Below are 19,539 nucleotides of genomic sequence, written 5' to 3' on the forward strand. Positions count from 1 at the left end.
GGGGCAGGGGACGAGGAGATGGATGGCCACACACACACTCTCTAACACTGTGTCTCACATACACACTTGCACACACTCTCATTCTCACACACACACTCTCTCACAAACACACTCACACCCAGACTCACTCTCTCTCTCACACACACTCACACTTTCACTCTGACTCTCAAACAGTCACTCTCACATACACTCTCCCAAACATACATACTCCGAAGAAAAACTTGCTAGCGCCCGTTTCATTTGTGTCAGAAACGGGCCTTTTTTACTAGTGTCTTATAAAGACACGCTATAGATGGTGCAATGGTCGCACCCATTGCCACTCCCTTAATCTGGAGGTATTACTGTTGATTAAATTCAAAATTGTAGCATACCACATAAATTCAACATACCCATAAGCATATTCCACTTATCACCTGATATACGGGCTCTAGAAAGATATTGATAAGCTGCTTCTAATGCTTGTTGTTGTGGTATATTTGTGTATAACACCATGACATCAAGGGTAACAAAGATTACATTTTTAGAGGCAGGTAATACCATACCAGCAATACCATAACAGGAAGCACTTCTTGTTTCCAAATTAGCCCTCCAAGTATATATGTAGTGCCTCTGTTTCAAGGGCTTGCCTCCTCAGGACCCAGCAGGGTCATGGGCTTTCTCTTTTAGATGAGACTGAGCTGGGGTCATCTTTGACTCTTCTCTCTCCTTCTCTGCTCATATCCAGCAGACCGCCAAGACCTGTCGTTTCTTTCTTTACAACATCCGTAAAATCCGCCCCTTTCTTTCCAAGCACTCTACCAAAACCCTCATCCACACCCTTGTCACCTCTCGTTTAGACTACTGCAATCTGCTTCTTGCTGGCCTCCCACTTAGTCACCTCTCCCCCCTCCAGTCGGTTCAAAACTCTGCTGCCCGTCTCGTCTTCCGCCAGGGTCGCTTTACTCATACTACCCCTCTCCTCAAGACCCTTCACTGGCTCCCTATCCGTTTTCGCATCCTGTTCAAACTTCTTCTACTAACCTATAAATGGTACTCACTCTCTCCACACTCGTCCTTCCCTACACCCCTTCCCGTGCACTCCGCTCCATGGATAAATCCTTCTTATCTGTTCCCTTCTCCAATACTGCCAACTCCAGACTTCGCGCCTTCTGTCTCGCTGCACCCTACGCCTGGAATAAACTTCCTGAGCCCCTACGTCTTGCCCCATCCTTGGCCACCTTTAAATCTAGACTGAAAGCCCACCTCTTTAACATTGCTTTTGACTCGTAACCACTTGTAACCACTCGCCTCCACCTACCCTCCTCTCCTCCTTCCTGGGCACATTAATTGATTTGATTTGCTTACTTTATTTTTTGTCTATTAGATTGTAAGCTCTTTGAGCAGGGACTGTCTTTCTTCTATGTTTGTGCAGCGCTGCGTATGCCTTGTAGCGCTATAGAAATGCTAAATAGTAGTAGTAGTAGTCTCTTGTAACCAGAGCTAATATTGTGATGTCATAATGCCTCAGGCCACCAATAAGAGCCAACCTCATCAGTGATGTCACAATGGCTTGATTGTCCTATACTTGGCTCACTTTTATTACATAGCTCTTTGAGCAGGGACTGTCTTTCTTCTATGTTTGTGCAGCGCTGCGTACGCCTTGTAGCGCTATAGAAATGCTAAATAGTAGTAGTAGTAGTCTCTTGTAACCAGAGCTAATATTGTGATGTCATAATGCCTCAGGCCACCAATAAGAGCCAACCTCATCAGTGATGTCACAATGGCTTGATTGTCCTATACTTGGCTCACTTTTATTACATAGCTCTTTGAGCAGGGACGGTCTTTCTTCTATGTTTGTGCAGCGCTGCGTATGCCTTGTAGCGCTATAAAAATGCGTAGTAGTAGTAATCTCAAGGAGTATCAACATTCCATCTAGAACCCCAAAGAATAGCAAGATTCTGGAATCGTAAAGAGTGACAAGATTCCATGCAAGATTCGTAACCACTCGCCTCCACCTACCCTCCTCTCCTCCTTCCTGTACACATTAATTGATTTGATTTGCTTGCTTTATTTTTTGTCTATTAGATTGTAAGCTCTTTGAGCAGGGACTGTCTTTCTTCTATGTTTGTGCAGCGCTGTGTACGCTTTGTAGCGCTATAGAAATGCTAAATAGTAGTAGTAGTAGTAGTAGCTGTCAGCAGATGATGGTTAGCTGGAGATGAGTCTAGCTTATGTAGTTGATGCCCTTTACTATCTCGTCAGAACTTCTGCTAGAGAAATAGTGCTGGTGATGTCATCTAGGTGTCTTTTGTGGCTGAGGAATTGGTCTGCAGATATTGCTTCTGTAATTTGTCTCAGTAGGGCTTACCTTTCAGGGTAAGTTGCTCTTCAGGGAAGAGCTGGAGAAGCTAGTTAAATATTTGGGGGAGACTAAGCCTCAGAGGTTACTTGAGGATAAGACATGGATCAAGGAGAACATAATTTTGAGGTGCCAGAAAATATAGACCTGATCGCTTGGCGTTCATTCAGAGGTTCCGGTTTCAGTTGTATCAGACAGCCTTTCGAGGAGACTAGAAAGTAGTAAACCAGGCCTCTCGCCCTGCAAGCGATGCCCTCAGGGTTCATTCCTTGCTGGTACAGATAGGACATTTATCTCTATTTGTAGAGGAATGGACCCAAATCACATCAGACCTCTGGGTTCTAGATAAGATCGACTGAGTTTGTTTAAATCTTTTTTATTGAAACAACAGCAGAGAAAAACTGTCAGATACAAAATAACTACCACTGCATGAAATGTCAACATTTATATACCCCTCCTCCCCCCCCCCAACCAGCATGTGGTGACTCCCCATGACATCACAAATAAACTCAGTAGAATTAACAATTTAACAAATAACTATGTGCCTGGAAGACAGGGTCTCTTGCAAACCTTTGCCCAGGGCACTATCCATAGAAGGAACCCCCTATCAGTTTATTCGCAATTGCCACAGAAGATGTGACCTCCACTGTTGCAAAGTTGGCCTCTTAGGCTCCAAAAATGAACCAAGTATTGCTCTCAATCCGAAAATAATGACCCAGGAAAGGAACTTCTTAAAACCTGGTTGTACTGAAGCTGTGTATGTGTATTGACCAAAAAGAAGACGAGGATCCAAAAGCACTGTGCAGTTCCATTATCTTTGTATGGAAGCTAGCACTCGAGTCCAAAAGAAAAGAATCAGGGGACAGTACCAAAACACGTGTCCCAGGAATGCTCCTGGCATATTACATTTCAGACAGGTAGATTGGGAAGCAATTGTAGCCTGGAACACCTGACAGGGCGAGATGTAGAATCTCAGTATAAATTTATAAAGCAGTTCCCTGTGAAGCATTGATAGTGTGCACTTATGAATATTTTGGATGAACTGCTTTAGACTATTGGCCATTAGCGTGCAATGAAGATCATTCGACCAGTTGAGCGCTAACTTTGCATAGTGCAGATCCAGGGTAGTGTCTTTTAAATACTGATAATGAAATGCTAAGGGCACTTGTTGTGCCCCCAGTGTGAATGCTTCAGCCAGTGTCTCCTGCACATCCTCAGTGAGGTTAGTCCATGGAAGACAGATTACGAAATGTCTCAGCTGCAAATATTAAAAATAACAGATATTGGGTAAACTGTGTTGACGCTGCAATACTACAAAACATTTCGGTTTTCCCTCTTCAGTAAGCATATGTATCAAATACACAAGTCTCTTCTACGCCCACTGAAAAAATGTTCCCCTACCCTGTCCTGGCTTGAACGCTGGATTTTGACGGATAGACAGTTAAGGCGTAATAGATGCCGAAAACTGGTGCCGTCTACAAATCCAGCGCCACATCGCCCTAGCCGATTTCAGCAGAGGACAGTTAGCGAGCACATCCGGAGGCAATTTACCAGCCGTATAGAGTATATGACTAAAATGAGTCCCAGGAATTAGTGGTCTCCACCCGAGTAGTAGAAAAATGATCAGTGCCTCTGAACTAGTCATTAATATGTCACATCCCGCTGGCCACATCCCATACCTCCGTGGTCCTTAGGAGTTCGTATTATGACCAGCAGGAGGTGAGGTTTTTTACCCCTCCCCCCAAGTGTAGTCTTGGAGTAGTTTAATTTTCTTCGTGACCCCGTAAACTTAAAAATAAAGGCAAGAGTTGAAAATTATACAGCCAACAGGGCATGAGTAATTTATTAAATAGATATATATGCCCCCAAATAGGAGATAGGCTCTCCAAAGTTGGAGTTTTTGTTTTGTATCCTCAAGTAAAGGTAGAATATTAGCCGCATATAAGCAATGGAGATCTGGAGGTAAATAAATACCAAGGTATTTTAATGTAATTTGTTCCCATTCCAGAGGGAAGGGTTCTTCCAAAGCTGTCACACCTCTGGCATTAGTGGCAGTACTTTAGACTTAAAAAGATTAAAAGAAAAACCTGAGCAAGTACCAAAATGGTTAATGAGCTCTAGCAATTGAGTTAGTGATTCTGAAGGGGACGTCAATACCACTAAAAGATCGTCTGCATAAGCTAATGCCTTGACCGTATAATCTTGAATTTGCACACCCAAAATATCAGGAGAAGAATTCAACACCCTAAGAAGGAAGAGATTCTAATGAAAGCGTGAACAAGAGTGGAGACGAGGGACAACCCTGCCTCGTACATCGACCGATACTGAAATGAGAAGTATGGCGTACCATTCACTATTAGGTGAGCCCTTGGGCCTCGATAGAATGCACAGATCGTTTGCAGGAACCAGCCTGAAATTCCCACATGCTCAATTACTGCAAATAGATGTTGCCAGTGAATTTGGTCGAATGCTTTAGCCGCATCGAGGCTCACCAATACAACTGGTATTTGATATGATTTACCATGTGACGTTGCTAAGATAATTTTACGTGTCTTATGCACAGAGTGACGACCTTGGATGAACTCCAAATAACTTTCTTGGATCACTAGAATCTTACCACCACCAGCCAAAGCATATTATGAGTTCATCTTTTTTTTCTCATTAGCGAACAAATTACCCTCCTATGTTTGTGGAGAACTATCTTTTAGTCAACTCTTAAAATCTATGTTTTTCAGCTGTCATTTGTTTGTCTAGCGGTACAATTTGATGGTTGATCACATTGCCGAACAGAGTTTTCAACCCTCTGTGCCTGAGAATTTATACTCTTTTGTTGTGTTTATCCTTCTTTCCTATTATAATTTTTGACATTCCATGTTTTTCTATATTTTTTATCAGCTGTAAACCGCTTTTGACCTTCTTGTCTAATAAAAGCAGTATATAAATATTCAATAAACATAAACCGCTGAATCCAAGTCAGTCTCATCCATCACAGCCTCTAGAACCAGAACCTTATTTCTCATACTAAGGCCATTAGTATACACCGCTTCTCAAATGTTGCCCTTTTCCCCCATTTCTGTAGAGGTATTGTACAGTTCGATGTGCCCTGATGCATTATAAATCTTGGATATTATTTTTAGAAAACTGTATGACTGCAAGATAGACACTGAATTAGATACAAAAAGCACAGGGAATTCTGCATCTTGTTGCACTGGTTGAGCTGTCTGGTGGGGGAAGAGAAACGTTTTAAAAAGAAGAGAAATCCTCAGTTCTTTCTGCCTTGTTCCTTAACGTGCACCGCTGAGAGCTCAGTGATTGATTGTTCCTTTATATTCCACACTGCTCTGGTGACATCCACAGATCAATGCACTGACAATGAAGAATGGAGGGCCAGTGTGTGTATGTGTGTTTTGCAGGAGGGAGGGGTGTGTTTCTTACCCAGATCTCTCTGATGCTGAAACTCATTTAGTATGATTGACATCCAGAGGGTGTGAAGGTGCAGCTATACAGGATGTATCACATTGCTACTGAAAGTTGAACTTGGAGTTGAGGTCAGAGGTGCAGTAGAGCATTAGCAGGTTGCAGTACTGGTATCATCTGTGACCTTAATTCTGGGGTACTCTTGCCTTGCAGAATGTACTCCTTATGCCTTTCTCCCCAATGGTCATTGAAAGGACCTTCTTTGGGAGTTGAAATGTGCGTGATTATCATTTTCATCTGAAACTTGGATGTAGAGAAGGCTTTCTCCAGCATGGGAAACCCTGAGTAATTTCTAGCTTGTGTCTTCACCTCACCAGCTGCTTTACTAAATGTCTTGAAATCAGATTCAGGGAAAAGACACCCAGTTTCAGCTGAAGTCTTCACTGAAGTAGTGTGTCTTTATTGTTTTTCAACACCTCTTCTGCATTTTGAGAAATGAGTCAATTACAGTGTGGTAAAAATAATAGACAATTAAAAAAAACAAGAGAGGATGCTTGAATGGTCACAGCTTAATAAATGTTTTTGGAAAAAATTATAAAACGGATACAGACAAATACTTCCAGATTCAACTAGTTTGTTTTCTTATCTTCTACATTATCATAGACTTTTTCAGTTCTAACCTTTTCTTCATTAACCAGCTTGATGAATTGGCCACATAACTGGGTGATGTCCTCCAATGGAACAGTTCTCTCAGAGCTCATTAAAACTTAGGTGTTAAATACTGTTTCTGACCCACTGAGCTTATTCATCCACCCAGCAGCATCTTTTCCGTCATTGGGTGGGGGCATTAGTAGATTTAGCTTGTTTCCTTCTTCCCACCCCAAACCAGACCATCTTGGCTTGTTAGTAGGAGGAGGATGAGGACAGCATCAGTGAGGTACCTTGGACCATGTTTTCCCCCTCTACTTTCCAGTCCTGTTGTGGTGTTTTGAACTACATGGGATTCCATAGGGCTGTGTAGCCGAAAATGCAACACGGCAGTTGTGGACAGTGGAGGCTCTACATTGCCACTGTTGTACTCCTGCTCCTATGAAGTCGATATGGGCCAGCATATGAATCATTTAACACTTTAGCATGTATGTTGTGCATGCTTGGCTTAGAGATTCCAGCTTCAAAGAAGTTGCACATGATAGGCTAACTGTTATCCTACGTACTGGAGAAAATCTCTTCAGAGAAAAGGAGACCAATGCTCCTCATTAAAGACCATTGTACCTCGTTCAAGTTTCTTGAGCAGTCTCTGACAACATACAAAAATAATTTGTTCTAACTTGCAGGTTAAGTCAACGCTGAGCAAAAATATTCCCTACACATACATAGTATAGATAATCTGGAGGGTTGCTTTTCCTATTGTAGGCCTCTCTGACTTTCTCTAGCTCTGGGTTTTTATCTTCCTTGGCTAGACCACACCCTCCTGGCTGATTTCCCCAGCTCTGCCTCTCTGTTAAGGTGGGAGATTGTGTTTAAGGAAGACTGTGGTTGGCCTGATGGCAGACTGCCAGTCAGTGTTTAATCATGAATGATTATAGCTTGCACAGAGTGGCAGCTACGGCTATGGCTGCCTTCTTGAGCTGACTGGATGGACTCCATCTTTTATCTGCTGTCATTTACTGTGATTAAAACAACATGGATATTAGACAGTTGAATAAGAGGTTAAGTTTTAAAAGCAGCCTCAAAGAGGTGGACTTTTAGCCTGGATTTGATTGAGGCCAGAGATGAGCATGATGTTCTGACTCAGGAAGTCTTTTCCAGGCATATGGCAAAGTGGAAGGAATAGAGTCTTGCTGGAAGTTGAGGAGAAGGGAACAGATAAGAGTGACGTACCTGATGAATGGAGTTCATAAGGAGGGGTGTAGGGAAAGAGGAGAGGATAGACACCGATGAGCTGCACAATGAATGCATGTGTAGGTAAGTAAAGGAAGTTTCTTTATTGTCTTCAGTAGACATAGAGATATAGCAAAATGTAGGCAGATAAAGACCATATGGCCTATCTAGTCTGCCCATCCATGCCATCTACTCTCCCTGTCACTCCCTTAAGAGATTCTACATACCTGTCCCAAGTTCTCTTGAATTCAGATACTGTGTTCATCTCCACCACTTCCACCAGGAGGCTGTTCCATGAATTCACCAGTCTTTCCCTGATGAAGTATTTCCTCCGGTTTTTTCTGAGTCTATCCCCTTTAACCTTCATCATATGCTCCCTCGTTCCAGAGCTTCCTTTCAGTTGAGAGACTCGCCTCCTCTGCAATTATACTGTATAGGTATTTAAATGTCTCTATCGTATCTCTCCTATTCCCGCCTTTCTTCTAAAGTATACATATTGAGATCTTTAAATCTGTCCACATATGCTTTATGACAAAGACCACTGACCATTTTAGTAGCTACCCTCTGGACTGACTTCATCCTGTTTATATATTTTTGAATGTGCGGCCTCCAGAATTGTACACAATATTCTAAGTGAGGTCTTACCAGAGTCTTATACAAGGGCATCACCTTTTTCCTACTGGCCATTCCTCTCCCTATGCACCCAAGCATCCTTCTAGCTTTCATTGTTGCCTTTTCTACCTGTTTGGCCACCTTAAGATCATCGCATATGATCACACTGAAGTCCTGCTTCTCTTTCGTGCACAGAAGTTCTTCTTCTCCTAAACTGTACCATTCCCTCAGGTTTTTGCAGCCCAAGTGCATGACCCTGCATTTTTTTGTTAGCATTCTAAGCTGCCCAATTCCAGACCATTCCTCTAGCTTTGCTAAGTTCTTCCTCATGTTATCTACACCATTGGGGGTGTCTACTCTATTGAAAACTTACCAGACAGCCCTTTAGCAATATCGCTTACAAAAATGTTAAAAAGAACTGGCCCAAGAACCAAACCTTTTAGGGCCCATAGAAAAACTGTGGATTAGTGTGGAAAATCATATTGTTGAAGAGGGGAAAGCAAGCGAAAAGAAGTAAGTTTTTAATAAGGTCTTAAATTTCAAAAAAGACAACTCGGAGTGGAGATACAGAGGAAATTAATTCCAAAGTGTGAGTACAGTGACACTAAAACAGGTGGGTCATGCAAAATGAGAACAAATCTGAAGGGGAGAGGAAATAACGAGAAGATGCTGATCTGCAGAGCGCAAGGCATGCAAAAGTTGGTAGGAAATAAGGAAACTAAATAAGAAAGATGGGGAACCCTGGTGAATAATGTAAAATTCCAGCCAACTAAGGGCTGAACCACAATGTTAAATCGAAAAGCTATTAAATACACCAAAATGGTTTCAAGATAATGTGGTGATAAATCTTTGTGTGTAAAGGAGGAAAAGGCCTCTGTAGCCCCGGTCCAAGTTTTCTCGTCTTAAGACTCACGGGGTAAATTCTTCATTGGCTTGAAAAAACCTCCAAAGTTTAAGTTGGCATTTAGATCTGGAAACATAAGCATAAAGCACTTACCTTAGTCTTTCTCCTTTTGAGTCTGGAATCATGAAGCATAAAGCACTAATTTTAGTCTTTCTTCCGACGGGGTCCCGTTTCACCGTGTAGGCTTTGTCGAGGAAACAGACCTCCTGCTTATGCTGGTGTCTAAAACAATGAAAACCACAATCAGAAGCTATCCTCCGGACTTTCAAATGTCTAAGTGATTATGCATTCTACACTGAAAGTTATTACCAGCACAGCGTTTATTGTACCCTTCCACTCTTGTGTCACTGAAGTCATTAGTACTTACTTGGATGCAACTTAAATTCTGTCCGCTATCCTAAACAACCCGTTCAATAAAATGGCGCCTAAATTTATAGACGTTCCTCGACGTGCAACAGACGGCATCGGTCTAGATGTTTTAAAGGGATACTACCGGCCTTTAAAAAAATGTTGCCCAATGTATAAGCGTCTTGAGACCCTTAGGTTCTAGGGCTTTCAACCTAAAAATCCATCGCTGTTCCAATTGTAAGAGGCATTTAGCTTTATCCCCGCCTCTAATGTCAGTTTTAATTTGATCAATTGCAAAACATTGAAATTCTGAAAATTCGTGTTTCGTGGCAATTCAATGTGCTGTTAAAGGGGAACCTGGTAATTTATGTTTCAGACAAGATTTGTGTTCAATGAGGCGAGTGTTTAGTTGCCGAGTGGTTTTTCCCACATATAGTTTTAGGCAAGGACATTGTAATACATAAACAGCATGGTCAGAGCGGCAGTTGGTATAAGAATTAATGAAGTACTTTTCCCCGTCTGCCGGATTGATGAATTCATCACACTCTCTGGTGATGGTACATCATGTACTACAACTACCACATCTAAAATGGCCTTTAGGTCCTATGGAATCAATCTTCGGTCTCAATTGTGCAGGACTAAGTTTTTCTTTCAAGTTTGTGCCCCTAGAGAATGCAATGCGTACACTGCTTTTGGCAAATAGGGTATGGGATTGTATTATGTCCCAGTTCTTTCTTATGATGTTGCCCACCTCTTCTCCTCCCCTTGTAAATTTTAGGATGAATGTTTCAAAACTGTCGTCCTTCTCGCATGCTTTTCTATCCATCAATAAGTAATTCCGTTCACTATACTTAGCCCTAGTGTATGACATGGTAAGGATCTTAAACGACAAGTGAAAAAAAGATGGGTAACCAATGTTCAGCAAGTAAAAATGGTGTCACACTGTTGAACTTCTTGGCCCCATAGAATAATTTCAAAGCTGTATTCTGAATAACCTGTAAGCGGCGCAGTTGATATTGAGGTGTACCATAGAGAATGGAATTACAGTAATCAAGACAGGAAAGAGTGAGGGAATGGATAAGAAGACAAAGAGAATGTCTATCAAGAAGAAAACAAGCAGCACGAAATTGTCTCAGGGTGAGAGAGGATTTCTGAACCAGATTTCTGATCTGAAGAAAAAGGGTTACATATTTTCTTTTCTATGTTTTGTTTTATTTCTATTTATTACCTGAACCAAAGTCAAGATTTGAGAAGAGAAAGACAGTTGGCTATCAAGGATAACTGCCAAAATTCTAACAGATTTTTCAAGGGTAACTTGCAGGCTTATTTTTGAAAGAGATCTCCCCGGCGATCTCTCAAAAGCGGCAAAATCGGTATAATCGAAAGCTGCTTTTTTGACACCATCGCCGCTTTCCCGTCGCCGAGCCGGTGAAAGTTCAAGGGGGCATGTCGGCGGCGTAGCGAAGGTGGGACATGGGTGGGCATAGGCATGGCTACCAGATGGCCGGCTTCAGCGCATAATGGAAAAAACAAAAGTGGCGTTAATCAGTATTTCGCCGGTTTTACTTGGTCCTTTTATTTTCATGACCAAGCCTCAAAAAGGTGCCCCAACTGACCAGATGGCCACCGGAGGGAATGGGAGATGACCTCCCCGTAGTACCCCAGTGGTCACCAACTAAAAAAATAAAAACCTTTCTTGCCAGCCTGTATGCCAGCCTCAAATGTCATGCCCAGCTGCCTGACAGCAGTACGCCGGTCCCTGGAACAGTTTTTGTTGGTTGCAGAGGACTTCAGGCAGGCGGACCCAGGCCCATCCCCCCTACCTGTTACACTTGTGGTGGTAAGTGTTGAGCCCTCCAACCCCCCTCCAAAAAAAAACTCACTATACCCACATGTAGGTGCCCCCCTTCACCCATAAGGGCTAAGGTAGTGGTGTAGAGTTGTGGGGAGTGGGTTTTGGAGGGGATTTGGGAGGCTCAGCACCCAGGGTAAGGGAGCTATGCACCTGGGAGGTATTTGTATATTTTTGTTTAATTTTTAGAAGTGCCCCCTGGCATGTCAGGGGGACCAGTGCACTACAAATGCTGGCTCCTCCCACGAGCAAATGCCTTGGATTTGGGTGGGGTTGAGATGGTTGCTTTTAGTTTCCGTTATTGCTGAAAAACAAAACTGGCCATCTCAAACCTGGCGAACTCTGGCATTTGGCTGGGCCAAACCGTATTATCGAAAGAAAAGATGGCCGGCCATCTTTTTTGATAATATGGTTCAGCCAGCTGTTTGCGGCGCCGCCAAAATAGATCGCCGGCAATCTATTTCACCGGCGCTGCTCGATTATTCCCCTCTTGATCACCCAGAATGGTTGGTAAAACTGGGAGGTCAGGAAAAGGGCAAAGAGAAAAGAGGGCAGCGGTGGTTTTGGAAGCATTAAGTTTCAATCCATTTGTAGATAGCCAGCTGGCAATTTTATCCAGTTTTTGAGATATTTTTGCAGTGTCCTGTGGTGTTTTTGACTAAAGGGGAAATAGCAGCTGAATATCATCTGCAATAGAAATAAAAATGAACATCAAGAGATTCAACGAGCAGAGCAAGAAAAATGTTAAATAGAATAGGACCCAAGTCTGAGCCCTGAGGCACCCCGCAGGAGATTTTATGAGAAGAAGAGCCAGCACCAGAGCAGTGAAGCTGAAAACTCCTTTCAGAAAGATAAGAACAAAACCAGGATAAAGTGTAGCCAGATATGCCAAATAGAAATAGAACGATAATTCTGTGGGTTAGAAGGATCTACTCTTTAAGTGAGAGAAAAATGGCTGCTGACTTCCAGTAAGCAGGAAAATAGCCATTAGAAAGACCAGTACATGCCATTGAGTGAATGAAGGGAAGAAATGACTCAAAAATCTCTTTTCAAAGAATGTGATGGAGGAGAGAAAGGTGGTGGGGGGGGGGGGGGGGGGGGGGAGCGAAGATCAGAAATCTTGTTGGCAAATGCTTAAGAAATATTCTCAGCTGATGATGAGCAAGTAGTGGTTTTTTTGATGGGAGCCACTACTCATCTGGTACAAAATTTTAAATAAGTGAGCAGGGTTAGTGTCACGCTTAAGAAGGGAAGAAAATTAATTTTTCTTAGCTGAATTCACAAATTGTTGTAGTGGGAAGCTGCACATTTAAAGGTCATCAGATCTTGAGAGGTGCTAGATTTACACCGTAGGCGTTGCAGATGAGGAAGTTGTTGTTTCAGGAGTTGTAACCCATGATGGGCGGAACTGGCAGTAGCAAAGCTTACAGCCCTGTAAGGAGTGGCTTTATCAAAAGCTGATGAGGTTATGGAATGCCAGTGAGAGATCAATTCATAAAGAACTATTGTTAAGAAGATTGCAACAAGAGAGAAAACGATCAGATGTGAGGGCCTTCAAGTCTCTATAATGTTTAAGATGAGATCCAGAAGAGGATGACACAGACAAAGTATTGGTAGGTAGCCAAACGTAAGAAGAGAATAGTCAGACCAAGGAAGTAGATGAACAGAGACATACAAAGAAACAGAAAGGGTAGGAGTATTAAGTAAATCCAAGATGGCCTCCTAACATGAATGACTGAGAAACACAAGAAAAGCCAGAAGATAACCTATGTGAAAAATTATTGATTTGATGATTCTGCATAAGCAGGTATTGCATTTGGAGCAAGGGTGCTTAAGTAGGTGTCGTGAGCCCCACCCTTCCTGAGTAATAGTTTTGGACTGTCTGGTGACGACAGTAAGGAAGGAGATATTGTCTTACCTGCTAATTTTCTTTCTATAAGTCCCATCAGACAAGTCCAGATTGCCTCCCTTTACAGCAGCATTTCAGATTAGTATCTCTTCATTCCAGATTGCTGTTTGTCTTGCGTTTATATTTGCAAAAAAATACAAAACAAAACAAAAACCCTCAATAAAGTAAGAGGAGCAACTATACAGAAAAGTTCAATGTTTGGGTTTGCCCTGTGGTCACTATTGCTTTGTTATAGAATACTGAACTCCTTAGGCTGCAGGATGCCCTTTATAGGGCAGGACTCATAAAGCCTTGTTCTCTACCTCCATCTGCTGGTCGATAGACACAACCCACAGGTTCTGGACTGGTCTAGTGGGACGCAAGGAAAGAAAATTAGCAGGTGAGACAATTTCTCCGTGAGCCATATGCAGAAACAGATAGGGAGCTAATGAATGGGTTATGTGAGTGTAGTAACACTGGTGGAAGATGAGTCATGCAGCAGAATTTTGAATTGGTACAGTGGGAGACCTGTGAGGAGCAGGTTGTAGCAGTCTAAGCAAGAGGTGATGAATGTGTGGATAAGGAGTTTGGTAGCATGTTCAGACAGGAAGGAATGAATTATGATGAAATAAAGAGACAGGTTTTAGCAGTCTGTTAGATGTGCAGAGAAAGAGAAAGGCGTCAAAGATGACCTCGAGGTTATGAGCTGAGGAGACAGGGAGGAAGACAGAAAATGGGGCTAGGGAAGAAGTGCGTTAAGGGGGAAAGATAAGCTTAGTTTAAGGTGATGGGGCATCCAAACTGCAATGTCAGACAAGCAGGCTAAAACTTGGGCCTAGATTCCTGGTGAAATTTGTGGTATAGAAAGAGAGGTAGATCTGGGATTCATCAGTGTAAAGACAGTACTGAAAACCATGGGAGGAGATCAGAGCACCAAGGGAACATATATATAGAGAGAAGAGGTTCCAAAACAGAGCCTTGAGATACACTGACTGGTAGTAGGAATAGCAGTGAAGAAGGATCCATCAGAACATACACTAAAAGGAGGTAGTTTGGTAAGATCACCAAAGGTTTGGCAACTACATACTGCACGTTAAATACTTATTCTATAATGGCAATTGCATGGGTAATATATTAGTGTAAGTCAACATTTATGCACATAACTTAAGTGCAACTGCTTACACCATATCAGTGGCCGGTGTATATGCTCGCACCTAAATGCTGTTAGTTACATGTGTAACTGACAGTATTCTGTAAGAGTCACGTGTAATTGCTAGACACCCCCATGGCCTGCCCACTCCCATGACCACACCCCCTTGTATTTACGCACTAGAAAATTACACTTGTCTCCACTCTTGTCTCTCCCTACGCCTCAACTCGAGTACTCCGTTCTGTAGATAAATCTCTCTTATCTGTCCCCTTCTCCTCTCCTGCTAATTCAACACTCTGTTCCTTTTATCTTGCTGCACCTCATGCCTGGAATAGACTACCCGAGCCTGTACGTCTAGCCCCGTCTTTGGCCGTTTTCAAGTCCAAACTCAAAGCCCACCTCTTTACCACTGCTTTTGACTCCTAACCACTACTCACTTGCCCTGTCATTTTATCCTCACCTCTTTATTCCCTTACCCTTAATTGTTCTGTCTGTTTACCTGTCTTATCTAGATTGTAAGCTCTTTGAGCAGGGACTGTCTTTTTGTGTATGGTGTACAGCGTTGTGTATGCCTTGTAGCGCTATAGAAATGATAAGTAGTAGTAGTAGAACACTTAGGTGCAAAGTTACAGAATAGTTCCTAAGTGCAGTTACATGTGTAACTGCCATTTTAGCACAGAAAGTTATATGCCTAATCGATGCCTAACTTATGACACTCCATGTTAAATTAGGAGAAAAGTGCATTGGGAGAGATAAGTAGAAAATGAAGACAGAACATAGCCCCAAAATCCAAGTGAGGAAGTATATCAAGGAGTAGGTGCTGATCCTTGGATCTGGCTAAGAGCATAGATGGAGGTTGAATAGTAACATAGTAAATGTCAGCAGATAAAGATCTGTATGGCCCATTCAGTCTGCCCAACACAGTGGCTAGAGTTGAATCTGGGACTCTGCATAGGCCTTATCTGAAGTCTTTTGATGTCTGTCCTTAGTGAGATAAGGCCTCCAAAATTGAACACAATACTCCATATGGGGCCTCACCATTGACTTGTACTAGATATGCCTCTCTCTATGCAGCCACGCATCCTTCTGGATACAGCCACCACCTTGTCACATTGTTTTGCTGCCTTAAGATCCTCTGACATTATCACCCCAAGGTCCCTCTCCCCATTTGTGCTTATCAGCCTCTCACCTATTACTAGGCCTGAGAAGTGAAGTCCTTGGAGAAGGGGAAAAAAAACAAATAATCTGTGGTGGAGGTATCCAGGCAGTATAAACATGGGCATGCGAGAATAGCTTTAGATAAGAGAAAAACAGATGTACCCTGTGAGACCAAAGTTAAGGTTGGATGAAGGCCTTGAATGTCCAGGGAATCTCCTAGGCCTCTGAAAAAAATCTATTACTCAGCACAGCTGTTTGAGCCCAATTTTCAGTAACACAAGCAAGTTAGCTTCATTCAGCATCAGTAACCTATCTTCAGCTTCTAAGAATAACCTTATAGCAACTAGAATTCTCCAGACGACCATTTAAGAAAAGATTAATCTCATGTGTGCAGAAGTCTGAACACATTCACTTTTGCCCCTCAGAACTTGCTTCAATATTTGATCAAATTTCAACTTGGTTCTCGGCACTTCTTCGCTGAGGGTGCATCTGAATGCAGCAGTGGTGTACCATCCTCATATTAATGGTACTGTATTTTCAGTTCATCTATTAGTTTTTGAGTTTATGAAGGATAATGGAACACAAGACCATGGGCCAAAACTCTCTCAGTACCATGAGACCTTGGTGAGGTTCTAGCTCAGCTTTTGAACGGATGGAATCATCAGAACTGAAACATCTAACCTGGTGATTTATCTTCTTTTAATTACTTCAGCTTAGAGAGTAAGCAAAGTCCAAGCACTTGTTTTACACGTGTCATATCTTATAAAGTGTACTGGAGGAGTAGCCTAGTGGTTAGAACAATGGATTGACAACAGGGAAGCCAGGGTTTAAATACCGTCACTGCTTCATATGATCTTAGGAAAGTAACTTAACCCTCCGTTGCTTGAGGCACAAAATTAGATTGTAAGCCCCATGGGGATCAAGAAATACCTAGTGTACTTGAATGTAACTCACCTTGAGCTATTACTGAAAAGCTATGAGTTAAATCCAAATAAATAAATATCTCCAGTGCTATCAAAACACCCTAAGGTGGTTTTCACATCAATCAGTTTGTTGTGTTTCCCATAATCTTTGCAAGGTCATCTGGCCGTTAAGGTTACTAAACTTCCATACTCTGGCTGCGGAAGAGCTGTAGCTCATTATCTCAAAAGGACATACTATGTTATCGTCTGCTCAACTCTTCATCTTCCTTGATCCAAACAGATTAGAACCTACAATAGCAAAGAATCTCTCCAGGTGGCTGGGGAATATTTCCCACTTCTGTACTGTATCCAGTTTACAGATATCTAATATAGTAAAAGCAGTCTAAAGAAGAGCCATAGCCACATTCACTGTTCATCTTTGCTCAGCTGCTTTGGGCAAGCGGTTCTACACTATCTCTTCATTTAATAGTCAATCCCCCCTCCCCCCCCCACCACACACACACCAGTCTACTTCTGAAGGAAACTTACCTGTTATGTTATGAGACCCGCATAACATAACAGAGGTGCCTTAGCCCTTCCGATCTCCCCCTCCCACTGCCTGGTCCTGATCTGCCTCTTGGCAAGGTCCAGAACCCCCTCCTTGGCAATGTCCATACCTCCTTCCTAATCCACTGAGAAGGCCAGACCCTTTTCCCTACCCCCTGACAGGGCCAGACCTCCTTTCCAGTCAGCCTACCTCTTTACCACTGCTTTTGACTCCTAACCACTGCTCACTTGCCCTGTCCTTTTATCCTCACGTCTTTATTCCCTTACCCTTAATTGTTTTGTCTGTCTGCCTGTCTTATCTAGATTGTAAGCTCTTTGAGCAGGGACTGTCTTTTTTGTGTATGGTGTACAGCGCTGTGTACGCCTTGTAGCGCTATAGAAATAATTAGTAGTAGTAGTAATTAAGTTAAGCAGCCCTTAGCTATGGAATTTCCCGCTTCCATGGTTGATTCATCACCCTTGTTGATGGAGAAAGCAAAGTTTCTTACCTGTAATGGAGGTTCTCCAGAGACATACAGATTGACTCCTTTTTCTGGGGTGTTGACTGCTAAGCTCCAAAATGGATTGAGGAGAATTGGAGAGTTGGTGCCTTTGTGGGAAATCCCATCCGTGCTTATAAAACCTATGCACTGTTATATAACAACACCCACTCCTGTGGCCAGTTTATTCTGCTATGTACTGAGAATCCCTGTTAAGGTAAGCAACTTCACTTTCCTGTAATTTGATGGGGAAGAAGGATTGTCCGTCTTCACCACTCAAATGAAGGAAAGAAACCATCTCTCCGCTGGTCTAATGCAAAAGAGGAGATAGACTCCTATCTCTTTAATGAGGAAGTAGAAGAACCCAATTGTTCTCACTATTTTCTTACTCTTTTGGGGGGAAAAAAGAGCTCTCTTCCCTCTCATTTTGTTGGGGGAAATGAAACACTTCCCCTTCCACGCACTCCATTAGGTTGGAAGTATGAAGATAGTTCTTGCTGTTGCTAATGGAGAACAGGTGAGATCAGTGTCAACCTTTTCAGTGTCATTTACTTGTGAAGGACACATCACCTCTCACCTGCCTTTATGTTTAATAGACCTTTGACTTCCCAGACATCTCCAGCCTGATGGTGATTTACCCTAGGATTCTCCGAATCCCAATGTTTGCTCATATGTAACACATCTCTGTGCTGGTAATTTAAAAAGCTCAGCATGCTTCACAGAGTTCATTGCTGTGGTTTGTCACTTCTGTCGGTGCCCACTGCTTTCACTTCCCATGATGTAGCGCTGTACAAATTAATAGCCACAGACTTCCAGTTCTAGTGTTGGCAGTTGCCCAGGGGGCTGCTGTAATGTTTAGCATGACTTTTCTCTGATCTCCAGAAATGAATCCCTGAGGTGGAAACTTCATTAAAAAGCTTTTAATTGAACTGTGGTGTTCTCTGTGCTGCAGTTCCATTGCTGCAGTGGACTGGGCTTCTGCTGAAGATCTCGCTTCTGAGGGTGGGGGGGGGGGGGGGGGGTTGGATGTCATTTATCATTGTAGGAATCAGGGTTGTGAGCTAGATGTATACACTTGGATTAAGACCTTTGACACAATTCTGATTTATAAATAAACAGAGCACCATTGCTATGTGTCCTGAAGTGACTGAGTGGACTAAAAACTGGTTGAATGAGAGTTTATTCTGAGAAATAGGACATTAGCTGTGATGTGCTGCCAGGACTGGTGCCGGTCCAGTATTTCTTACCATTGTTGTAAACGATATTGCAGAAGGGCTGTTGGGTAAGGTTTGCCTCTTTACAAATGATACCAGAATCTGCAACACAGTAGACACTAGAGAAGTTTTGGAAAGCATGTGGAAGGGACCTATCAAAGCCTGAGGAATGGTCTAGAGTTTTGCAGGTTGATCATTTGGAGCTGCAGAACCCATGGGGGTGGTACAGTGTAAGGGCAGAATACTTCCTTGCATGAAAGTAGAGTGGGGCGGGAGGTGATCATTTCTGATGATCCTAAGTTGACCAGATGGGTAGGTAAAATTGTGTTGGAAACCAAAAGGATGCAGGGGTGTGACTAGTTTAAAAAGTGGTAGCACCTCTGGGTAAGGTTCTGCTGAGACTTCATTTCAAGTACTGAGGGGGTAATGCTGTGTGCACATACGTGTTTTGAATATTAGCTTCTATTAGGCAGTGTTCCCCATACACGCTGTTCTGGAACCACACAGATATCTTCAAGAGCGTGTGGCGTGTAGTTCACTGAACGTATACATGGGCTGCACACAGTCACACACACACACTAGTTACAGACCACTAGAAGTTACATGTCTATTAACCAGCTCTATGGCTAGTCAGAATGCTTGCGACGAAGCGCATATATGTGCGTATATACCTACTTTAATGAATATGTGCCTATATGTAGGCACATTTATAGAACTGCTCTCTGAATGGAGGCGGTTCAAATGGCAGCTACTAAAACGCTCACAATCTTTGGGGCAGACTTAAACATTTGAGGAAAGGCAGGATAGAGGAGAAACAGAAGGTGTCGAG

The 19,539-nt window shown here is 42.7% G+C and overlaps 1 protein-coding gene across 3 annotated transcripts in view; it reads left to right on the plus strand.

Moving 5' to 3' along the window:
- The window catches only part of ACSF3 (acyl-CoA synthetase family member 3), a 230,883-nt gene that overhangs the window by 46,964 nt on the left and 164,380 nt on the right, over positions 1–19,539 (plus strand). The gene's annotated exons all lie outside the window — the stretch shown is intronic.

Source organism: Microcaecilia unicolor, chromosome 5, assembly GCF_901765095.1.
Source record: "Microcaecilia unicolor chromosome 5, aMicUni1.1, whole genome shotgun sequence".
NCBI lineage: Eukaryota > Metazoa > Chordata > Amphibia > Gymnophiona > Siphonopidae > Microcaecilia > Microcaecilia unicolor.